Source organism: Sciurus vulgaris, assembly GCF_902686455.1.
Source record: "Sciurus vulgaris genome assembly, chromosome: 12".
NCBI lineage: Eukaryota > Metazoa > Chordata > Mammalia > Rodentia > Sciuridae > Sciurus > Sciurus vulgaris.
In genome coordinates, this window is record NC_136473.1 from 35,304,451 (window position 1) to 35,318,063 (window position 13,613).

At 36.6% G+C, this 13,613-nt stretch overlaps 1 pseudogene across 1 annotated transcript; it reads right to left on the reverse strand.

The window, feature by feature from the left end:
• Positions 1–10,533: 10,533 nt before the first annotated feature.
• LOC306641924 (FAST kinase domain-containing protein 5, mitochondrial-like) lies at positions 10,534–13,115 on the reverse strand (annotated as a pseudogene). The gene has a single exon. The product of its transcript is annotated as an FAST kinase domain-containing protein 5, mitochondrial-like (transcript).
• Between the last annotated feature and the right edge of the window lie 498 nt (positions 13,116–13,613).

Here is a 13,613-nt window from a genome sequence, read left to right on the forward strand (position 1 = left end):
TGTATACCAAACAAATCCTCCTCATTTCCAGGAATCAAATAGATCATAACACAATAATTCTGGATGACTTTAACACACCACTGTCACCACTGGATAGATCTTGCAAACAAAAACTAAACAAAGAAACCATAGAACTCAATAACACAATCAATAACTTAGACTTAGCAGACTTAATATATAGAATATTTCATTCATCAATGAGTGAATACACTTTCTTCTCAGAAGCACATGGAACCTTCTTGAAAATACACCATATATTATGCCACAAAGTAGTTCTTAGTAAATGCAAAAATTAGAAATACTACCTTGTGTTCTATCAGATCATAATGGACTGAAATTAGAAATAAATAACAAAATAAAAACCAGAAATTACTCCAACACCTGGAGACTAAATTACATGTTATTGAATGAAGTATTGATAACAAAACATCAGGGAGGAGATAAAAAAAATTCTTAGTGGTAAATGAGAATGGCGATACAATAGATCAAAATCTCTGGGACACTATGAAGCAGTTCTAAGAGGAAAATTCATTGCATGGAGCACATTCAAGAAAAGAATATAAAGTCAACAACTAAATGACCCAACATTACAGCTCAAAGCCCTAGGAAAAGAACAACAGAACAACACCAAAAGTAGTAGAAGACTGGAAATAATTAAAATTAGAACTGAAATCAATGAAATTTAAACAAAAGAAACAATTTACAAAACAAAATGTGACTCTCTTGATAAGTAAACAAAGCAGACAAACCCTTAGCCAACACTAACAAAGATAAGGATAGAGAAAACTCAAATTACTAAAATTTGCAATGAAAAGGAAATACCACAACAGACACCACAGAAATACATAACATAATGAGAAGCTACTTTGAAAATCTATACTCCAACAAAATAGAAAATATCAAAGACATTGACAAATTTCTAGAGATATATGGTCCTCCTAAACTGAACCAGGAGGACATACACAATTTAAAAATATCAGTATCAAGCAATGAAATAGAAGATGCCATCAAAAGCCTATAAATCAAGAAACCCCAGGACCAGACAGATTCTCAGACGAAATCTAAAGGACCTTTAAAGAAGAACTTATTCCAATACTTCTCAAACTGTTCCAGGAAATAGAAAAGGAGGGAACCTATCAAACTTATTCTATGAAGCTAATATCACCCTCATACCCAAACCCGACAAAGACACATCAAGGAAAGAAAATTTTAGACTAATATCTTTGATAAATATAAACAAAAAAATCCTTAGCAAAACCCTGGAAACCGCATCAAAAATATATTAAGATGATAGTGCTCCAGAATCAAGTGGGGTTCATACAGGAAAGCAAGGCTGGTTCAACATCTGGAAATCAAAACTTTAATTCATCCCATCAATAGACTTAAGTGTAAGAATCATATGGTTATATCGATGCAGAAAAAGCGTTCAACAAATTATAACACCAAATCATGCTCAAAGCTCTAGAAAATATAGGAATATAGTAACATAGCTCAATATTCTAAAGGCTATTTATGCTAAGATCGAGGATAACATCATTCTTAATGGAGAAAAACTGAAAGCATTCCCTTTTAAAATGGGAAAAAGACAGGGATGCCCTCTTTCACCACTTCTATTCAATATCGTCTCTGAAATACTAGCCAGAGCAATTAGACAGAATGAAGAAATTAAAGGGTTATGAATACAAAAATTGGAACTCAACCTGTCACTGTTTGCTGATGACATGTTTAAGGGATCCAAAAACTCCACTATACAACTTCCAGACCTCATAAATAAACTCAGCAAAATAGCAGGGCATAAAATCAACACACATAAATCTGAAGCATTTTTATACATGTTATAAACATCTGAAAGAGAAATGAGCAAAACAACTCTATTCATAATAGCCTAAAAAAAGTAAAATACTTGGGAATCAATCTAACCAAAGAGGTGAAAGATCTCTACGATGAAAACTACAGAACATTAATGAATGAAATTGAAGAAGACCTTAGTAGATGGAAAGATCTCCCATGTTCTTGGTAGGCAGAATTAATATTATCAAAATGGCCATACTTCCAAGGGTGCTATACAGATTCAACACAATTCCAATTAAAATCCCTATGATATTTCTCATAGAAACAGAAAAAGAAATCATGAAATTCATCTGGAAGAACAAAAGACCCAGAATAGCCAAAGCAATCTTGGGCTGAAAGAGTGATGCAGGAGGTATCACAATACCAGATCTTTAACACTACTATTGAGCAATAGCATCAAAAACAGCATGGTATTGGCAACAAAATAGACAGGTAGACCAATGGTACAGGATAGAAGACACGGAGACATACCCACATAAGTACAGTTATCTCATACTAGACAAAGGTGCCAAAAACTTACAATGGAGAATAGATAGCCTCTTCAACAAATAGTGCTGGCAAAACTGGAAATCCATAAAATGAAATTAAACCCTTATCTCTCACCCTGTAGAAAACTCAACTCATGATGGATCAAGGATCTAGAAATTAGACCCAAGAACCTTCACCAAAAAGAAGAAAAAGTAGGCCTTAATCTTCATTATGTTGACTTAGCACCAGACTTCCTTAACAAGACTTCCCATAGTACAAGGAATAAAAGCAAGAATCAATAAATGGGATAGATTCAAACTAAAAGGTTTTTTTCTCAGCACAGGAAACAATCAATAGTGTGAAAAGAGAGCCTACAGAGTGGAAAAATATCTTTTTCACACACACTTTATACAAGAAAAAGTAGGTCCAAATCTTCGACATGTCGGCTTAGGATCAGAGTTCATTAACAGGACCTCCATAGTTCAAGAAATAAAAGCAAGAATCAACAACTGGGATAGATTCAAACTAAAAAGCTTTCTCTCAGCAAAGGAAACTATCAGCAATGTGAAGAGAGAGCCTACAGAGTGGGAGAAAATCTTTGCCACTCATACTTAAGAATCTATAATAATCTATACTAATTCTATAATAATCTATAAGAATCTATACTAATTTCCAGAATCTATAAAGAACTCAAAAAACTCGACACCAAGAACACAAATAATCCAATCAACAAAATGGGCTAAGGAAATGAGCAGACACTTCACAGAAGAAGATATACAAGCAATTAACAGATATATGAAAAAACATCAACATCTCTAGTAATAAGAGAAATGCAAATCAAAACTACCCTAAGATTCCATCTCACCCCAATTAGAATGGCAATTATCAAGAACATAAGCAACAATAGGTGTTGGCGAGGATGTGGGGAAAAAGGTACACTCATACATTGCTGGTGGGGTTGCAAATTAGTGCAGCCACTCTGGAAAGCAGTATGGAGATCCCTCAGAATGCTTGGAATGGAACCACCATTTGAGCTAGCTATCCCACTCCTTGGCCCATAACCAAAGGACTTAAAATCAGCATGCTACAGAGATATAGCCACAACAATGTTCATAGCAGCTCAATTCACAATAGCCAGATTGTGGAACAAACGTAGATGTCCTTCAATTGATCAATGGATAAAGAAACTGTGGTATTAATATATACAATGGAATATTATTCAGCCATAAAGAATAATAAAATTATGGCATTTGCAGGCAAATGGATTCAGTTGGAGAATATCATGCTAAGTGAGATAAGCCAATCTCAAAAAACCAAAGGACGAATGATCTTACTGATAAGTGGATGATGACACATAATGGGGGGTGGGAGGGGGGCAAGAATGGAGGAAGGAAGGACTGTATAGAAGGAAAAGAGGGGTGGGAGGGGTGGGGGGAAGGGAAAAAGTAACAGAATGAATCAAAAACTATTACCCTATTTAAATTTATGATTACACAAATGGTATGCCTTTACTCCATGTACAAGCAGAGAAACAACATTTACCCATTTGTTTACAATAAAAAAAAAAACACAAGCAATAATAAGTTTTGGCATGTTGTCAGGGAAAAGATACACTCATACATTGCTGGTGGAGTTACAAATTGGTGCAACCACTCTGGAAAGCAGTATGGAGATTCCTCAGAAAACTTGGAATGGACCCACCATTTGACCCAACTATCCCACTCCTCAGTTTGTACCCAAAGGACTTAAAATCAGCATACTACAGTGTTGCAGTCACATCAATGTACATAGCAGCTCAATTCACAATAGCCAGATTATGGATCCTACCTAGATACCCTTCAACTGATGAGTGGATAAAGAAACTGTCATATACATATACATTGGACTATTACTCAGCTATAAAGAAGAATAGAATTATGGCATTTGGTGGTAAATGGATGAAGTTGGAAAATATCATGTGAAGTGAAATAGGTCAAGGCTAAAAAAACCAAAGGCTGAATGTTTTCTCTGATAAGTGCATGATCATATATAACGAGAGGGGGGAGGGGGAAGAGAAGAATGAAGGAATTTTGGATGTGTAGAGGAAAATGGAGTGGGAGGTTGGGAGGACAGAAAGATAGTAGAATGAAACAAACGTATTACCCTATGTGTATGTATGATTAAATGAATGGTATGAATCTACATTGTGTACAACCATAGAAATAAAAAGTTGTATCCCATTTGTGTACAATGACTCAAAATGCAGTCTGTAAAAATTAAAAAATTAATAAAAAAAACAAAAATGGCAGAGAAAAATAAATAAATAAATAAAATGAAAAAGAAGAGGAGAAGAGGCTGGAGAGTAGACTTCTAAAATATTGGAAATAGATTGAAAGAGAACAATGAAAAAAATCAAGAAATTACATTCAATATTTTAGGTACCAGAGACTCTGCAGATTATAGAAGAAAATTATAGAAGAAAAAGTAGGTCCTGATCTTCAACATGTCAGCCTAGGACCAGACTTCCTCAACAGGACTCCCATACCACAAGAAATAAAAGCAAGAATCAATAACTGGGATAGATTCAAACTAAAAAGCTTTCTCTCAGCAAAGACAGAATTTTAAAGGCTGTGAGAGAAAAGAACCAAATTACATTCAGGGGGAAAACAATACGGATATCAGCAGATTTTTCAATCCAGACCCTAAAAGCTAGAAGGGCCTGGAACAACATTTTTAAAGCCCTGAAAGAAAATGGATGCCAACCAAGAATCTTATACCCAGCAAAACTTACCTTCAAATTTGACAATGAAGTAAAATCCTTCCAAGATAAACAAAAGCTAAAAGAATTTACAAAAAGAAAGCCAGCATTACAGAACATTCTCAGCAAAATATTCCATGAGGAAGAGATGAAAAACAAAGAAGCAAATCAGCAAAGGGAGGAATTATCCTGAAGGAATTGTCAAATAAAGGAGGAACCAAGTTGTGTCAAATAAATAAATAAATAAAATTTAAAAGTGAACCATATGACTGGGAAACCAAATCATATCTCAATAATAACCCTGAATGTTAATGGCCTGAATTCATCAATCAAAAGACATAGACTGGCAGATTGGATTAAAAAGAAGGATCCAACAATATGTTGCCTACAAGAGACTCACCTCATAGAAAAAGATACCCATAGACTAAAGGTGAAAGGATGGGAGAAAACATACCATGAACATGGACTCAGCAAAAAAGTTGGAGTATCCATCCTCATTTCAGACAATGTGGACTTCAAGCCAAAGTTAGTCAGAAGGGATAAAGAAGGACATTTCATACTGCTTAAGAGAAGCATAAAACAGCAAGATATGACAATCATAAACATCTATGCCCCAAACAGTGGCTCATCCACGTATGTCAAACAAATCCTTCTCAATTTCAGAAACCAAATAGACCAAACACAATAATACTAGGTGATTTTAACATGCCTCTCTCACCAATGGACAGATCTTCCAAACAAAAATTGAACAAAGAAACCATAAACCTCAATAACACAATCAATAATTTAGACTTAACGGACATTTATAGAATATACCATCCAACCAAGAGCGAATACACTTTCTTCTCAGCAGCACATGGATCCTTCTCTAAAATAGACCATATTTTATGCCACAAAGCTAATGTTAGCAAATACAAGAAGATAGAGACACTACCATGTATTCTATCAGATCATAATGGATTGAAGTTAGAAATAAATGAAAGAGTAAAACACAGAAACTATTCCAACATCTGGAGATTAAACAATATGCTATTATATGATGAATGGATAACAGAAGATATTAGGAAAGAAACTAAAAAATTCTTAGAGGTAAATGAGAACAAAGAAACATATCAAAATCTCTGGGACACTATGAAAGCAGTACTTGAAGGGAAATTTATTTCATGGAGCGCATTTAATAAGAGAAGTAAAACTCAACAAATAAACGACCTAACACTACACTCAAAGCCCTAGAAAAAGAAGAACAGACCAGCACCAAAAGTAGTAGAAGACAGGAAATAGTTAAACTCAGAGCTGAAATCAACAAAATTGAAACAAAAGAAACAATACAAAAAATTGACAAAATAAATAGTTGGTTCTTCGAAAAAATAAACAAAATTGATAAACCTTTAGCCACACTAACAAAGAGAAGATGAGAGAAAACCCAAATCACTAAAATTCGTAATAAATAAGGAAATATCACAACAGACAGGATTGAAATACAAAACATAATTAGAAGCTATTGTGAAAATCTATACTCCAACAAAATAGAAAATTTCGAAGACATCAACAGGTTTCTAGAGACATACGAATTGCCTAAACGGAATGAGGAGGACATACAGAATTTAAATAGACCAATTTCAAGTACTGAAATAGAAGAAGTCATCAAAAGCCTACCAACAAAGAAAAGTCCAGGACCAGATGGGTTCTCAGCCGAGTTCTACAAAACCTTTTAAGAAGAGCTCATTCCAATACTTCTCAAAGTATTCCATAAAATAGAAGAGGAGGGAACCCTCCCAAACTAATTCTATGAAGCCAATATCACCCTGATACCTAAACCAGAGAGATACACATCGAGGAAAGAAAATTTCAGACCAATATCCTTAATGAACATCGACGCAAAAATTCTCAACAAAATTTTAGCAAATCGCATACAAAAACATATTAAAAAGATAGTGCACCATGATCATGTGGGTTTCATCACAGGGATGCAAGGTTGGTTCAACAACAGGAAATCAATAAACGTAATTCACCATATCAATAGACTTAAAGTCAAGAATCACATAATTATTTCAATAGATGCAGAAAAAGCATTTGATAAAATATAGCACCCCTTCATGCTCAAAACACTAGAAAAAATAGGGATAGTGGGAACATTCCTTAACATTGTAAAGGCCATCTATGCTAAGCCCATGGCTAATTTCATTCTAAATGGTGAAAAACTGAAAGCATTCTCCCTAAAATCTGGAACAAGGCAGGGATGCCCTCCTTCACCACTTCTATTCAACATCGCTCTTGAGACTCTATCCAGAGCAATTAGACAAACCAAAGAAATTAAAGGGATAGGAATTGGAAAAGAAGAACTCAAACTATCCTTTTTCGCTGATGACATGATTATATATTTAGAGGAACCTGGAAATTCCACCAGAAAACCCTTAGAACTCATAAGTGAATTCAGTAAAGTAGCAGGTTACAAGATCAATGCTCATAAATCCAATGCATTTTTATACATAAGTGATGAATCTTCAGAAAGAGAAATTAGGAAAACTATCCCATTCACAATAGCCTCGAAAAAAATAAAATACTTGGGAATCAATCTCACAAAAGCGGTGAAAGACCTCTACAATGAGAACTACAGAACACTAAAGAAAGAAATTAAAGAACACCTTAGAAGATGGACAGATCTTCCATGTTCTTGGATTGGCAGAATTAATATTGTCAAAATGGACATACTACCTAAAGTGATATACATATTCAATGCAATTCCAATTAAAATCCCAATGACGTACCTTACAGAAATAGAACAAGCAATTATGAAATTCATCTGGAAGAATAAGAAACCCAGAAGAGCTAAAGCAATCCTTAGCAGGAAGAGCGAAACAGGGGGTTTTGCAATACCAGATCTTCAACTCTACTACAAAGCAATAGTAACAACAACGGCATGGTATTGGTACCAAAATAGAAAGGTAGATCAATGGTACAGAATAGAGGACATGGACACAAACCCAAATAAATACAATTTTCTCATACTAGACAAAGGTGACAAAAATATGCAATGGAGAAAAGATAGCCTCTTCAACAAATGGTGCTGGGAGAATTGGAAATCCATATGCAACAGAATGAAAGTAAACCCATATCTCTCACTATGTACGAAACTAAACTCAAAATGGATTAAGGACCTGGGAATCAGACCAGAGACCCTGCAGATTATATAAGAAAAAGTAGGTCCAAATCTTCAACATGTCGGCTTAGGACCAGACTTCCTTAACAGGACTCCTATAGCATAAGAAATAAAAGCAAGAATCAATAACTGGGATAGATTCAAACTAAAAAGCTTTCTCTCAGCAAAGGAAACTATCAGTAATGCAAAGAAAGAGCCTACAGAGTGGGAGAATATTTTTGCCAATCATACTTCAGATAGAGCACTAATCTCCAGAATCTATAAAGAACTCAACAAACTCTAAGAATACAAATAATCCAGTTGACAAATGGGCTAAGGAAATGAATAGACACTTCACAGAAGAAGATCTACAAGCAATCAACAAACATATGGAAAAATGTTCAACATCTCTAGTAATAAGAGAAATGCAAATCAAAACCACCCTAAGATTCCATCTCACCCCAATTAGAATGGCGATTATCAAGAATACAAGCAACTACAGGTGTTGGCGAGGATGTGGGGAGAAAGGTACACTCATGCATTGCTGGTAGGGATGCAAATTAGTGCAGCCACTCTGGAAAGCAGTGTGGAGATTCCTTCAAAAACTTGGAATGGAACCACCATTTGAGCTACCTATCCCACTCCTTGGCCCATAACCAAAGGACTTAAAATCAGCATGCTACAGAGATACAGCCACATCAATGTTCATAGCTGCTCAATTCACAATAGCCAGACTGTGGAACTAACCTAGATGTCCTTCAATTGATGAATGGATAAAGAAACTGTGGTATATATATACAATGGAATATTACTCAGCCAGAAAGAATGATAAAATTATGGCATTTGCAGGTAAATGGATGAAATTGGAGAATATCATGCTAAGTGAGATAAGCCAATCTCAAAAAGCCAAAGGACGAATGATATCACTAATAAGTGGATGATGACATATAATGGGGGGAAGGTAGGGTTAGTCTTAGGGTTAAAGTTAGGGTTAGGGAGGGGGGCAAGTATGGAGGAAGGAAGGACTGTATAGAGGGAAAAGAGGGGTGGTAGGGTGGGGGGAAGGGAAAAAATAACAGAATCAAACAACATTACTCTATGTAAATTTATGATTACACAAATGGTATGCCTTTACGCCATGTACAAACAGAGAAACAATATGTATCCCATTTGTTTACAATAAAAAAATACATTATTAAATTAAAAAAAAAATAAAGAAGAATAGAGAGTACAGTAGGCAGGGGCCCAGGGAGGACTCAGTGCTTGAGTCTTTGAAGCAGAGGGATCATATGATGAGACTGAGATTAGAAAAAAAACGACATAAATGGTTCCATTTAAGCAGAGAGAACAAACCAGAGAGAAGGCCAGTGTCCCAATGCAGCAGAAGGAAGCCATTGCAAAGGTGTGGGGAAAGTGCTAATGGTTCTGGAAGAGATAAAGAAAATACTGGCCTTTTGGGAGTTTCAGAAAGGAAGAGTTTTTAAAATGTGATTAATTTAATATAGGATGTGAGGGGGAAAGAAATATAAAAACTAACTTTTAAGCTTTCAATTGTTTGGATTGTTGAATATGATATTCAATGACACAGGGATGTCGAAATGATCATAATAATTTAGGGAAAAAGAGAAAAAAGTCCTGCAGTTTTTTTTTTTTTTTAACATTTTAGGATGTTTATTATTTACTAAGAGTCATATGCACAAATTAGCAATAACTTGTTACTGCTACAGGTCACAATTAATTCATAGCAACATACACTAGCTCCAATCTGCCACAGATAACAGCATGACTCTCTTCAACAGATGATTTTATTACCCGACTTATATTCTGTCTTTTATAATTGTTTTTTGGTACAGATTGAGTATGATTTATTCAAAATGATTGGGACCAGGTTGGGCACCATGGTGCACGCCTGTAACTCCAGTGGCCAAGGAGGCTGACGCAGGAAGATTGCAAGTTCAAAGCTAGCTCCAGCAAATTAGTGAGGCCCTTAAGCAACTTAGCAAGACCCTTTCTCAAAATAAAAATCAAAAAGAGTTGGGAATGTGGGTCAGTGGTTAAACGCTTCTGATTCAGTTCCCAGTACAAAAAAAAAAAAAAAAAATGCTTGTGACCAGAAAAACATTGAATTGTCTCATTAAGGAATATCTGCATAAATTACCAATTGAATATCCCTAACCTAAAAGTGTGAAATGAAATCCAAAGTACTTCAAACTCCAAAACTCTGTGAATGTCATGGTGGTACTCAAAGTTTCAGATTTTAGAGCATTTTGGATTTTTAAATTAGGGATGCTCAATCTGTACACCTATTGTTTGGAGTAGAAATACCCATGAAAAACCTTTAGAGAATGGAAGTGAACACCTTCTCCTGGAGGAAAGCCAGCTTCTCTAAGTGAGTTTGTTTCAGTGGTGGGAAACATGATAATTCTACCACATAATACCCAAGATGAACCAGTTGCCACATCTTCATATTGTGCAATCCAAGCAGATCCATAGAACCATAGCGATATTGGTTCTTGTTGGTCAACTGAATAGCCAGCTTCACTGGTGGGGCCTGCACATGGGCTGAGGGACACAGGCCAGTCATGTCCACAGTTCCTAATCTATCTTCATATTGCAAAGGGAGTCCACCAAGGACTTTTTCTCTGACTTCATGGACTGCTGTAAAGTCTCTGACTCAATTTTCCCCTTGAAATGCCCTCTTGCTTTCCCTTTCAGCAAAGGGAAAAATCATCTGTAAGGCTGACTCCTATATGCTTAGCCTTAATTTGGCTGCATCTTCAATTGGTATGGCTTCTCTATTAAATGGTAATGGCTTCATGTTAATATCAAGCTGGACCTCCAAGTCAGAAGACAAGGTACGGGGCAAAATCATACAGTACTTAATGTACTGAGGGCCACCCAGCATATTCTCAAGTAAAAAGAGAACTTCTAGGAATTCAGGCTTTGAGCTCATATCATTCCTTGCTAAATTCCAAAACTTTGCATATGTCTCTTGCTGAAGGAAGAACTAAGATGACTACCTATATAATCTGAACACTCAAGAACAATGGTACCATCAAGAGTACAGTTCCTTAATGAGTTCAAACTTACTTCTCACCTGAGCTAACCTGACAAACTCTGGACTCAAAGCAAAATCAATAAGCTCTATTGGAAAGTACACGGAAAATGCCAGTCTCAGCAGGCAGGTGAGCAGATGTTCTGGGTATTGGTTGAATTCAGGCATCTTTCTGTGAATTTCATTTATCAGCCTGGAACAAAATTCTTCTGTGTTGGGTGGCTAATAATTCCGAGTTCCAAATGACCACAGAATTTTGGCAACATCTTTACTTTGACAGTGTGCTACCCTAGGAGGCAAAGAAGCAGACTCTGCATTCATTACTTCTTCATCCTGAATGTGAACACTGAGCAGGCAAGAGTCAGGTGCATGACACCCTGAACCCCAAGGGATGGAATTCATTGAGGAGTAATTGCTCCAAAGTGTTTCATAAAGTTTATGTGATCTATGTGAGTGAATCGGAACTTTTTAAGAATATGCACTAAGGCGTGACTACTCAGATGCTTCATGTAAGCACATGCCAAGTCTCCAAGTTTCTGCATTACAAATTCAGAGAGACTATGACTTGACTTAAAGAACCCAAACAGATTGTACCAATCTCTTCTAAGTTGATTGAATCTATATACTTAAGGAAAAATGATTCCAGTTTTTGCATCAGGTCCTGAGGTACTTGATGATTTTCACCTATAATACAAATTAAGTAAATCAGTTGGGACAAGGATAGATCTTCCAGGGCAAATTAAGGTAACATTTTTTTTTTTAATCGAGATACTCTGTGACCTAAGTAATGGCAGAGATCAACCACCAAGAGAATCTGATCCAGACTCATCTCCCATACCTAATGGCAAAACCTGGTTTCATACACATCTAACATTGCATGGAAGTGAGGAATTCCTAAAGCGACAAAGGCTGATTATATCTGGGATATCAGACTTGTTTATTTTACATACTCAGTTGGCAGAGCAGAGCAAAGCTGATACTGGACAGCAAAACAGGATGCTGCTCTGCAGGCAAAGAGCTCAGCTTACATAAGTAATTAGCAATGGTTTGAGGTTGGAGGTTACTTTGGTAAACTATTTCTTTGTGCAAAATTAGTTCACCTTCTGAAGCAGACAGGAGCTGACAAGTTTCAGATCTGTTATAGCTGTGAAGCTGATACTCTGACCTTAGCTGTAGGAAAACTCAGGTACCTTCAAAGGAATCAAAAATTTCTACATCCTTTTCATCAATTCTCACAGTCCTGGGTGAGTCTAGTTGCAACTTGCTGGCTTTAGATGTAGATGCCTTGCTGAATTCCAAACCCAGAGGGGCACTGCTAATTGTGAAAACCCTCTGAGAAGAGGTAGCCCTACCAATTTTCTTAACTTTTCTGGAAGGATGGCAAGAACTACTATGCTCAGAAGGGGCCTGTCCCCTGTGCCATATACCACTTCCCATATTCCAATATGCCACACTGTGTGTGGCTCAATAGGCAAAAGGATTGCAAAATGCTTGATACTTTAAAGGTTCTAATATCTTGAGAGTAACTGCCATTCGGATGTCAGTACTGATCTTTTTGGCAGTCAGAGCACAGTCCTTACAGGTTTGACTAGGCAACTTCTTGTTATATGGTGCTTGATTAGAGCTGGATGGGGAGATGTTCCACAGAAACTGCCTGGAAGTCTTTGGCATATCACAAGAGCTGTGGGTCACAAATGACTCAGCCCGAATTGGTGCCAGATATACTGGGTTCTCCTTTTCACCTGGGAGATGAATGATGTGGTCCCTTGCCCAAGGTCAAAGAACTCTGGTGTGGCAAGTGTGGCCAAGGTTCTCTATAGAGGAGGTCCTTTGAGAGGCGTCCACAGGGCCAACCAAGAAGTGCAGACCAGGGCCTGGGCTGACACAGCCCTGGGTGGACCTGAAGAGAAGGATGCACAGCTCTAAGGCAGAATGGTCACAGGTACACAGAGCATCCACCATGACATCTTCCCAGGCCGCCGCCACCACTCACCTGAGCCTGACGAAGGCGGGCACTACCACATCAGACTCCGGAATCCTCCAAATATTAATATTTTTATTCAACAAAGTAAGTATTGAAATGCAATCTCTAAGTCTCCCCTCAGGTTTGGGTTTGTAATCAAGACTGATCCACAATGATGCCACAGACCCTACAGAAATTCACACTAAGTATACATATACAAAATAATGTGTCTATTTACTGTAGGTATCCCGTTCTTGTTTTGCTTTTCATTTTAATACCTTTGAAATTGGGACACATCTAACAACAGATGTGTTATAATATAATCAATATAATCAACATTATAATCCTAATACATTTTTCTGTTTAGTTCATTGTTTTCTTTTTTCCTGAAGAACTATTC